At 39.0% G+C, this 10,907-nt stretch overlaps 1 pseudogene; it reads right to left on the bottom strand.

The window, feature by feature from the left end:
* Positions 1-3,844: 3,844 nt before the first annotated feature.
* Positions 3,845-5,416, bottom strand: LOC103089457 (formin-binding protein 1 pseudogene; annotated as a pseudogene).
* Between the last annotated feature and the right edge of the window lie 5,491 nt (positions 5,417-10,907).

The following is a 10,907-nucleotide window of genomic DNA, read 5'->3' as shown; positions in this document are numbered from 1 at the left end:
AACTGTTTTTCAACAAACTCCAGTGTTGTTGAGGTGGTTTTTTTTTTTAAGTTTTTAAAGTAATATTAAATACAGGCACACCTTGTTTTATCTCTCTTCACTTCATTGTGCTTCACAGATACTGCATTATTAGCAAATTGAAGGTTTGTGGCAACCCTGCATTGAGAAAATCTATAGGCACGATTTTCCTAACAGCATTTGCTCACTTTGTGTCTCTGTGTCACATTTTAGTAGTTCTTGCAATATTTCAAATTTTTTCATTATTACTATATTTGTTATGCTGACCTGTGATCACTGTGATCCTTGATGTTACTATTTTTTAAAAATTTTTATTGGGACTATAGTTGATTTAAAATATTGTGTTAGCTTCTGCTGTGCAGCAAAGTGAATCAGTTATAGATATACATATATCCACTCTTTTAAAAATTCTTTTCCAATATAGGTCATTACAGAGTATTGAGAAGAGTTCCCTGTGCTATACAGTATGTCCTTATTAGTTATCTACTTTATATAGTAGTATGTGTATGTCAATCACAATCTCCCAAGTTATCCCTCCCCCCTTTCCCTCCTGGTAACCATAAGTTTGTTTTCTACATCTGTTACTCTACTTCTGTTTTGTAAATAAGTTCATTTGTACCCTTTTTTTTTAGATTCCACATATAAGCGATGTCATATGATATCTGGTTTTCTCTGACTTACTTCACTATGACAATCTCTAGATCCATCCATGTTGCTGCAAATGACATTATTTCATTCTTTTTTATGGCTGAGTTGATGTTACTATTGTAATTGCTTCAGGGAGCCACGAACTGCACCCATTTAAGACAGCAAACTAAAAAAACTAAATGTTGTGTATCTTCTGACTGCTCCACCTACCAGCTGTTCCCTGTCTCTCTCCCTCTCCTTGGGCCTCCCTATTCCGAGACACAACGATATTGAAATTAGACCAGTTAATAACCCTACGGTGGCCTCTAAGTGTTGAAGTGAAAGGCAGACTCACACATCTCTCACTTTAAATCAAAAGCTAGAAATGATTAAGTTTAGTGAGGAAGACATGTCAAAACCCAAGACAGGCTGAAAGCTGGGCCTCTTGTGCCAGTTAGCCAAGTTGTGAGTGCAAAGGCAAAGTTCTTGAAGGAAATGGAAAGCGCTACTCCAGTGAACACACAAATGATAAGAAAGTGAAACACTTATTCTGATATGGAGAACGTTTTAGTGGTCTGGATAGAAGATCAAACCAGCCACAACATTCCCTTAAGCCAAAGCCTAATCCAGAGCAAGGCCCTAACCGTCTTCAATTCTATGAAAGCTGAGAGAAGTGAGGAAGCTGCAGAAGAAAAGTATGAAGCTAGCAGAGGTTGGTTCAGGAGGTTTAAGGAAAGAAATCATCTCCATAATATAAAAGTGCAAAGGGGAAGCAGCAAATGCTGGTGTAGAAGCTACAGCAAGTTATCCAGATCTAGCTAAGATAATTCATGAAGGTGGCTACACCAAACAACAGATTTTCAATGTAAATGAAACAGTCTTCTATTGGAAGAAGATGCCATTTAGGACTTCCATAGCTAGAGAGGAGAAATCAATGCCTAGTTTCAGAGCTCTCTTGCTAGGGGCTAATGCATCTGGTGGCTTTATGGTGAAACCAATGCTCATTTACCATTCTGAAAATCTTAGGGTCCTTAAGAATTATGCTAGATCTACTCTGCCTGTGCTCTGCAAATGGAACAATAAAGCCTGGATGAGAGCACAGCTACTTACTACATGGTTTCCTGAATATTTTAGGCCCACTATTGAAATCAACTGCTATTAAAAAAAATAGATTCCTTTCAAAATATTATTCATTGACAATGCACGTGGTCACCCAAGAACTCTGATGGAGATGTACAATGAGATTAATGCTTTTTTCATGCCTGCTAACACAACATCCATTCTGCAGTCTATGGATCAAGGGGTAATTTTGACTCTCAAGTGTTAGTACTTAAGAAATACATTTTGGATTTTGTTAGGCATAGTTGATTTTAACTAAACAAGAGAAACCTGGCAATATCTATTAAAATTAAAAATCAGATAGAAGAAGAGGATTACATTTTGTAAGGCCATAGCTGCCATAGACAGCGATTCCTCTGATGGATCTGGGCAAAGTCAGTTGAAAACCCTCTGAATTGGAAAGGATTCACCATTCTAGATGCCATTAAGAACATTGATGATTCATGGGAAGAGGTCAAAATATCAATATTAACGGGAGTTTGGAAGAAGTTGATCCCAACCCTCACAGGTGACTTTGAGGGGTTCAAGACTTTCATGGAGGAAACAACGGCAGATGTGGTGGAAAGAGCAAGGGAACTAAATTAGGAGTGGAGCCTGAAGATGTGACTGAATTGCTGTAATGTCATGATAAAACTTTTCACAGATGAGGAGTTGCTTCTTATTGATGAGCAAAGAAAGTGGTTTCTTGAGATGGAACCTACTCCTGGTGAAGATGCTGTAAAGATTCTTGAGATAACAGCAAAGAATCTAGAATATTACACAGACAGTTGATTGATAAAGCAATAGCAGGTTTGAGAGAACTGACTCCACTTTTGAAAGAAGTTCTACTGTGGGTAAAATGCTATCAAACAGCATGGCATGCTACAGAGAAACTGTCCACGAAATGAAGAGTCAATTGATGCGGCACACTTCACTGTTGTCTTATTTTAAGAAATTTCCAGAGTCATCCCAACCTTCAGCAACCACCACACTGATCAGTCAGTAGCCATCAACATCTGGGCAAGACCCTCCACCAGCAAAAAGACTGACTTGCTGAAGGCTCAGACAATGGTTAGTATTTTTTAGCAATAAAGTATTTTTAAAAATTAAGGTGTGGGGGCTTCCCTGGTGGCGCAGTGGTTGAGAGTCCGCCTGCTGATGCAGGGGACACGGGTTCATGCCCTGGTCCGGGAGGATCCCACATGCCGTGGAGCGGCTGGGCCCGTGAGCCATGGCCACTGGGCCTGCGCGTCTGGAGCCTGTGCTCCGCAACGGGAGAGGCCACAGTGGTGAGAGGCCTGCGTACCGAAAAAAAAAAAAAAAAAAAAAGGTGTGGGACTTCCCTGGCGGTCCAATGGTTAAGACTCTGTGCTTCCAATGCAGGGGGCGGGGGTTCGAGCCCTGGTTGGGGAACTAAGATCCCACATTCCGCGCAGGGCAGCCCCCCCCCCCAAAATTAAGTTATATATGTTGTTCTTTCAGACATAATGCTATTGCACACTTACTACAGTATAACGTAAACATAACTTTTTTTTTTTTTTAATTTTTGTGGTACGCGGGCCTCTCACTGTTGTGGCCTCTCCCATTGCGGAGCACAGGCTCCGGACGCGCAGGCTCAGCGGCTATGGCTCACGGGCCCAGCCGCTCTGCGGCACGTAGGATCTTCTCGGACCGGGGCACAAACCCGTGTCCCCTGCATCGGCAGGTGGGCTCTCAACCACTGCGCCACCAGGGAAGCCCCGTAAACATAACTTTTATATGCACTGGGAAACCAGAGAAATTCGTGTGACTTTATTATCATATTCACTTTATTGCAGTGGTCTGGAACCAAACTTGCAACGTCTCCAAGGTATGCCTGTATACATCTTAGCACCTTTGGCATTTTTGTCCAAATAGACTTTGACAAATAAAGTATGAATATAACCCTTTTCATCTTCATTTCTCCAAATGCAGAATCACCTTCATTTTCCTCTATAACATACAATGTTTCTGCTTCAACTGCTGAAAGAATTCCTTCATTCTGATCTTCAAATATGTAGAGAATTTTACAAGTCCCTGTGGGGGGGAATATGTTCCTTGTCATCGAATTTATTATTAAAAGTCATGACCAGACCTGCACCTCACTCTCCTGACTTTGCTCCTCTGTGTAACTGGTGTCTGTATCCTTCCAGTCTTGTGCACAGTAATTTGGGACTGAGATTTTTATGCATTACACTCTGTTGTCAGGCCTCTTCACTTGGTGCTGGGAGCCTGCCTTCAACCTCAGCTAGCCAGACTTCAAGGTTCTGGGCCTCTCGTCACAGTTTTCCTACATATATGTATATATGTATATGAAACTCCTCTCTCTCTCTCTCTCTCTCTCTCTATATATATATATATATATATATATATATTTATATATATTAATTTGTGACCCAAACTGGCTGGATCTCCCATTTGAGGATTCATTAGACAGTCACTCTTCATCTTTGTTATACCATCTCTGATCCATTTCCATCTGGATTTCTTTCTTTAATTCATTGACTTTCTTTATATAGCTTTTTCCTTCTTTGTTGAGATGAAAGATTGCTGAAACCCTCTGGTGTTGCCCTCTCCCCCCACCACCATGCTTTAGGTTTTTAAAGTGAATTTGGGGTTTGAAGATCATGAACTCATTGAAGCAATGAGTTCCCTTTACTGTGTGGGAATCATTTATTTTTATGAACAGCCATAACTTTCCTTTGGATTTGCTATCAGATTTGACCTCTGTTTTGTCTACTCTGGAATTTTAAACACTATGATCAGACACAGTACACTTCATTGGCTGAGTGTCTTCCTCAGATGTCTCCAGGAGGCTCAAACTCTGACTTGAAAGTTTCTTTTACCAACTATGACATTTATCTGATCATTGATTCAGCTGCCTTAACTATGGTATCCAAGCATTTCCCACTGATTACTATTGCCTGTTGATCAACATCTGCATGTCTTCATTGATCCTCCAATTCTCACTGTCCTTCTTTCTTCCATCTCTTGTATTTTCTGAAGGATGTTGGATATATGAGGATGGTAATATTCATGCAGGTCCTGCTCCAATTTCTTGAAGACTTGGTGAGTAATCTGCTTTGCTGTCCTCTGCTATTGGTGATACTTTTGAGTTTGTTGGTGTGCCTTTTCAAGACCTACCTTTTAAACACTCATGTCAGCATGATTTTTTTTTTCTCCAAAATACTGCTGTGTTCTGTCAGTCTTTTGGAATCTCACACATACCGTCGTTTACTTGATTTACGTTGCTTCCAGCAAGTGTCTATCGGTGGCTCTCTTTTGTGCATCACGAAAAGTGCGATATCCACTCCTGCTCTGGTCTTGAACACAGCCCGCTAACTCCACGGTGACCTGTGAGGTCAAGTTCTCCAAGGTAAATGCATGGTGCCCAGCGTGACCGCTCATTTCGCTCACAGGGTGGGAAGGAACGCTTTACATGACGAATATACTTGTATTCTTCCTCCTTCCAGTTCTTTTTAGGTTGGTATTTCTTCAAAAGATTCCTGAGTTGCTTTGTAAAGCTGAGTTCAGTCTCTGTCGTTTCCCTGACAAATGTGATGTATTTCTCAAGAATACCAACTCCTCACTGCTTGTGTTTTCCTAAGTCGAACAGATCCCCGAGCTCGGTGCCCCAGTCCGGGCGCAGGGGCGGTTAGAAGCTCCCCGCGGCGGGCGCGCCGCCCGCATCTTGCTGGGTCTCCCCCACGGCCCCCCAAACCCCCCCCCCCCGACCCCCCGGCTCCGGGTAGATCCGCACTAAGATCGCTCCACCCACCGCCCGCCGTGGCCTCTTGTGTGCTTTAGTTTGTAAATGACCCGGATGTTCTCCCTAGTCCGGAAGCGCGCGCTTAACTTTTGTCCAGGCGAATGGCGCGCAAGCCCGGAGGGAAAGACCGAGGGGTACGGACGTCGCCTGTCAACGCTAACCTGGCCCTGGACCTAGCAGGATGGAGCGCTCCAGAGGGAGGCCCGACGGGTCTCTGGGATGCAGCATCCTGGGAGGAGCCCGGAGGTCCAAGAGGCCCTCTCATGTAAGAAAGGAGTTGGCCCATGGGTGGTCCCAGAGCGCTTCTGGTAACAGGGCCCCTGGAACACTATTGGGTCTTCCCGCTGGCACCTCAAGCCAGACTCACCTCTGCCTCCTCATTCCATTCTCTCTCGACCACCCATAAATCAGACTGTACCGCCCAACCTTCTCGCCCTCTTCTGGTAGAGGCGGACCAGACACATTCAGTCCATACGGGCAAAATAAACGTTAAGCCAAAGCCAAGCATAAAATGGAATGCCATCATCTGAGAATTAACTTCAGAGATAATTAACGTCAGTAATCTGATGTTTTATGGTTAAAAATTCAACTAAAAAACTTAAAATTATATACTAGGTTGTACAGATAATATCTCAGATGTGTCAGGCTTAGATCGTTCCTGTGGTCCTTATATTGCACATTTGTGGAATGAAAAAAATGTTTATGTTCACGTCATACTATTGCATCATTATCATTAACTTTAATTCACGAAGGAGATTTTTCAGTAAAATTTTCTAGAAGGAACTTTGTTCCTAGGATTCATAGCTTGAATAGACATTTTAAAAACCCTTTGTTTTTTGCTAAAAATTAGTTGGCAGACTATAAGCTATCTTTTGTTTGTTTAAAATTTTAGCTTCCTCAAAAAGCCAGAAAAAGAACTACAAAATTAACCAAATAAAGAACACGGAAGGAAATGATAACCATAAGAGCATAAATTAATGAGGTAGGAAACAAAAGATAGTGAAAGTAATAAATCAAAATCCTGGTTCTTTTGGAAAAAATTAACAAGATCAACAAACCAGTAGCTAAACTAATTGAGAAAAAAGGGAAGAAAGCACAAAAATACAAAATATAAAGGGGCATGGGGGAATTAACCATTGAAACAGAGGAAACTAAAAAAATATATGAGACTACTTTGTACAACTTTATGCAAATAAATTTCAAACTACAGATCAAATCAATAATTTCAGAGGAGAATACAGTTTCCCAAAATTGACCCTCATGGAGAGAGAAAACATTAACAGACCAATCTCCATAAAATAATAGAGAAATTTATCAAATAAATACACCATATATAGGAGAATTCTATCAAATCCTTAAACACCAGACAAGCCTAATACTACACAAATTATTCCAGGAACTAAAAGATGAAATAGCCAAATCCTTTTGCAAAGCAAGTATATCAATTAATATAAATTAATTAATAAAATTAAACCTGTTTTAAAAATCCTAAGGGATCCACAAAGAACTATTAGGTAATTAGTAAATGAGTTCAGCAAGGTTGCAGGATACAGGATCAATATACAAAAATCAATTGTACTTCTCTACACTGACAGTGAATAATCTGAAAATAAAATTAGAACAGTTCCACATACAATAGCATAAAAAGAATAAAATACTTAAGAATAAATTTCCCAAAATGAGTTTAGGATTTGTACGCTGAAAACCACAACACATTATTGAAAGAAATTGAAGAAGTTCTAAACAAATGGAAAGACACCACCTCTTCATGGATTAGAATATTGTTAAGATGGCAATACTCTCCAAATTGATCTAAAGATGCAACACAATCTATTCCAACTGCCTTTTTTTTCAGAAATTGACAAGCTGATTCTAAAATTCATATGGAAATGTAAGGGGCCTAGATTAGCCAAAACAGTATTGAAAAATAAGAATGAAGTTGGAGAATTTGTACTTCCCAATTTCAAAACTTACCACAAGGCTACAGTAATCAAGACAATGGGGTACTGGTATAAGGATAGAAATAGAGATTAATGGAATAGAATTGAAAGTTCAGAAACAAACCTTTACATTTATGGTCATTTGATTTTCAACAAAGGTGCCTAGACAATTCAAGGTGGAAAGAATAGTCATTTCAACAAATATCGCTGGGACAACTGGATATCCAGATGTACAATAATAAAGTTGGACCCCTTCCTCACCCTGTACAGAAAAATTAATTCAAAATCTGTCATAGACCTAAGTGTAAGAGCTAAAATTATAAAACTCTTAGAAGAAAACATGGAAGTAAATTTCTGTGACCTTAGGTTAGACAAAGCCTTCTGATATATGACACTAAAAGCAAGTGAGAAAAGAAAAATAAAGTGGAATCCATCAAAATGAAAAACTTTTGTGCTTCAAAGACACCATCAAGAAAGTGAAAATACAATTCAAAAGTGGGAGAAAAAAATTTGTAAATAAAGGACCTGGACCTATGTCTCACACCATACACAAGAAAAATATGCCAACGACCAGAGGTCTAAATGTTAAAGATGTAATCACACAAGTAGTAGAAGAAAGCTTATATAAAGAATTCATACAACTCAACAATAAATACAGATAACCCAATTTAAAAATAGCCGAAAGATTTGAATATCTCCAAAGAAGATATACAAATTGCCAAGAGCACATGAAAAGATTCTCAACAGGATTAGCCATTAAGAAAATGAATATCAAAACTACCATGAAATTGCACTTCACACCCACTAGCATTGCTAGAATAAAAAACATGAACAATAACAAGTTTGGAGAGAATGTGGAGACATTGGAACTCTCATACATGCTGGTGGTGCAGCTGCTTTGGAAAACTGTCTGACAGTTTCTCAAACAGTTAAACATAGAGTTACCATATGACCCAGCACTTCCACTCCTAGGTATCTACCCAAGAGAAGTAAAAACATATGCAGACACAAAATCTTGTACACGAATGTTCATAGCTTTGTTCATAATAGCTAAAAAGTAGAAACAATACAAATGTCCATCAACTGATGAATGGGTAAACAAAATGTGGTATATTTATTATTATATATATTATTATAATACTATTAAGCCATAAAAAGGAATGAATTACTAATACATGCGACAATGTGAATGAACCTTGAAATCATTATGTCAAGTGAAAGAAGCCAGACACACATATATGATTCCATTTACATGAAAATTCCTGAGTAGACAAATTCTTAGAAAAAGACAGTAGATAGGGTGAGGGATAAGATGTGACTGCTAATGGGTATGGAGTTTCTTTCTGAGGTGATGAAAATATTCTGGAATTATATACTGTTGATCCACACACACTTTATGAATATACTAAAGACCACTGAATTGTACACTTTAAAAGGGTGAGCCTTACTCTTTGTGAATTATATCTCAGTAAAGCTGTTAACTTTTATAACCCGTATAAAAGTGGAGGTAAGGGAAAAAGAAAGAAATCTATAAATTGATAAGGAATTATTTCCAGTTTATGTTGTTAAGATATAAAAGTGCAATCAACTGGAAGCAACCCAAATGTCCATGAACCAGTAGAGGGATAGACAAATTTTTCTAGCCACACAACGAAATAGTACACAACAATAATAAGGAAAAGAACAAGGAGTACTTTTAACAACAATTATGAATCTCACTTTCATTATGCTAAGTGAAAGACGCCAGATGATACAAAGGGCTAAATACTGTCTGATTCCATTTCTATGATATTCTAGAAAAGGTAAAATAATAGAGAGAGGAATTAAATCTGTGTTTGCCAGAGGCTGGGAGTGGAAGAAGAAGATTGACTGCAAAGGGACAGGGAACTTATTGGGGTGCTGGACATGTTCTGTATCTTGGTTTTGGTGGTGGTTACCTAGTTTGATAGCCAGCATCAATCAAACTGTACACTTAAAAGTAGTGAATATATCATACTTCAATAAAGCTTCCTTTTAAAAAAACACAAAAGTTTGAAAGTATATTTCATATGCTGGCTTTTGTGTAAGTAAGGGAAATAAAAGTCTATATTGTGTCTGCTTATTTTTGTAAAAGGAAAGACTGGAAAGATAAACCAGAAATTTAATGAAATTGGCTTATCTAGAGGGGCTAGGTGGGAATGGAGAGAGAGGAAGAGAGAAAAGAATGAGACTTTTCCGAATACATCTTTTTCATATAGTGTTGACTTTTTAACTGTATTAATATTTTACATATTCAAAAAATAAATCGATGAGGATGGGGAAAATACTAACATTTAAAAATGAACCTAGTTGAAAGTCAAATTGATAACAAACTCATTTATACAGAAGAAAAAAATATGATTAGTTCAAGTAACTTTGAACACCATCCTTTTAATTGGACATATTCTGAGAATAAAAAAAAAATCTACAAAGAAATCTTGACTTTTACTTGATATTTTTGTTGTTGGTAGTGGTATAAGTGTAACAACTCTGAAACTGTTTTGTGTGTATTGTAGGATTGAGCAAATGACTAAATACATCAATACTGTTGGGAGTGAATGTTTTCACTGTGGAAAAAGAGGGATATTGAGAGAGCGAATTAGCCCCTGACAGCTGGGAGCTGACCTGGCACCGGAGGTAGGCTGTGGTGGTTATTAAAAGTAAAAATTTCACAGAACACCAACGTCAGGAAAGGCCACTCTGTGATGGTGATGGATCCAAATAAAAAGAGGGCCACCTCATAATCGTGTCCAAACACAGACAAAAACTTGAACATTGTTTAAAACCACAAAAATGACCTAACCCTGTGACTGTTAGCCTTGTTCCCATGCTTCTCTCTTTCTAGAAAAGAATTAAGATACCTGCCCATAGAGTTAGCCCTGCCCCCTTACAGCCATATCCAGAGCAATGCGCACTCCCTCAAACCTTCCTCCATAATCACCCAACACAAGCCCAAATCCTGCTAAGTCCTTTCTGACACCCTCCCCCGGGGACGTCCCATGGCTCCTCAAGTTGAGCAGTTTCCCTTGTTGCAACAGGTCATAAATCTAACTTCGTTTAACTGTAGGTGTGCTCCTGGTGGCCTTTGGCTGATGAAGGAAATTTACAATACAGATGTGGAACACAGAACGGAGAGGAAAAGCCCTGTGGTGTTAGAGGGGAATTAGGGTTATCTATTTGAGCTCATGATTTTTTAAAAAAATGTGTTCATGTATCTCCTAAATCTGTCAACTGAAAGGGCTGGGAAGCGATACTCCAAGTAGCACTGGACATGAATATCTCCCAGATTTTGATTTCTAAATATTTCCCATTTAAAAAGAACCAGGGCTTCTTGGAGAAATGGCTGATTCCAGGACTGGGGCAGGGAAAGTGTCAGATAAGCCTGGAATATATTGTGTGACAGAAAACAAGAAAACACT

This window comes from Lipotes vexillifer, unplaced genomic scaffold, assembly GCF_000442215.2.
Source record: "Lipotes vexillifer unplaced genomic scaffold, Lipotes_vexillifer_v1.1 scaffold51, whole genome shotgun sequence".
NCBI lineage: Eukaryota > Metazoa > Chordata > Mammalia > Artiodactyla > Lipotidae > Lipotes > Lipotes vexillifer.
The sequence above is the reverse complement of the archived record's forward strand: the minus strand, read 5'-3'. Positions and strand labels throughout refer to the sequence as shown.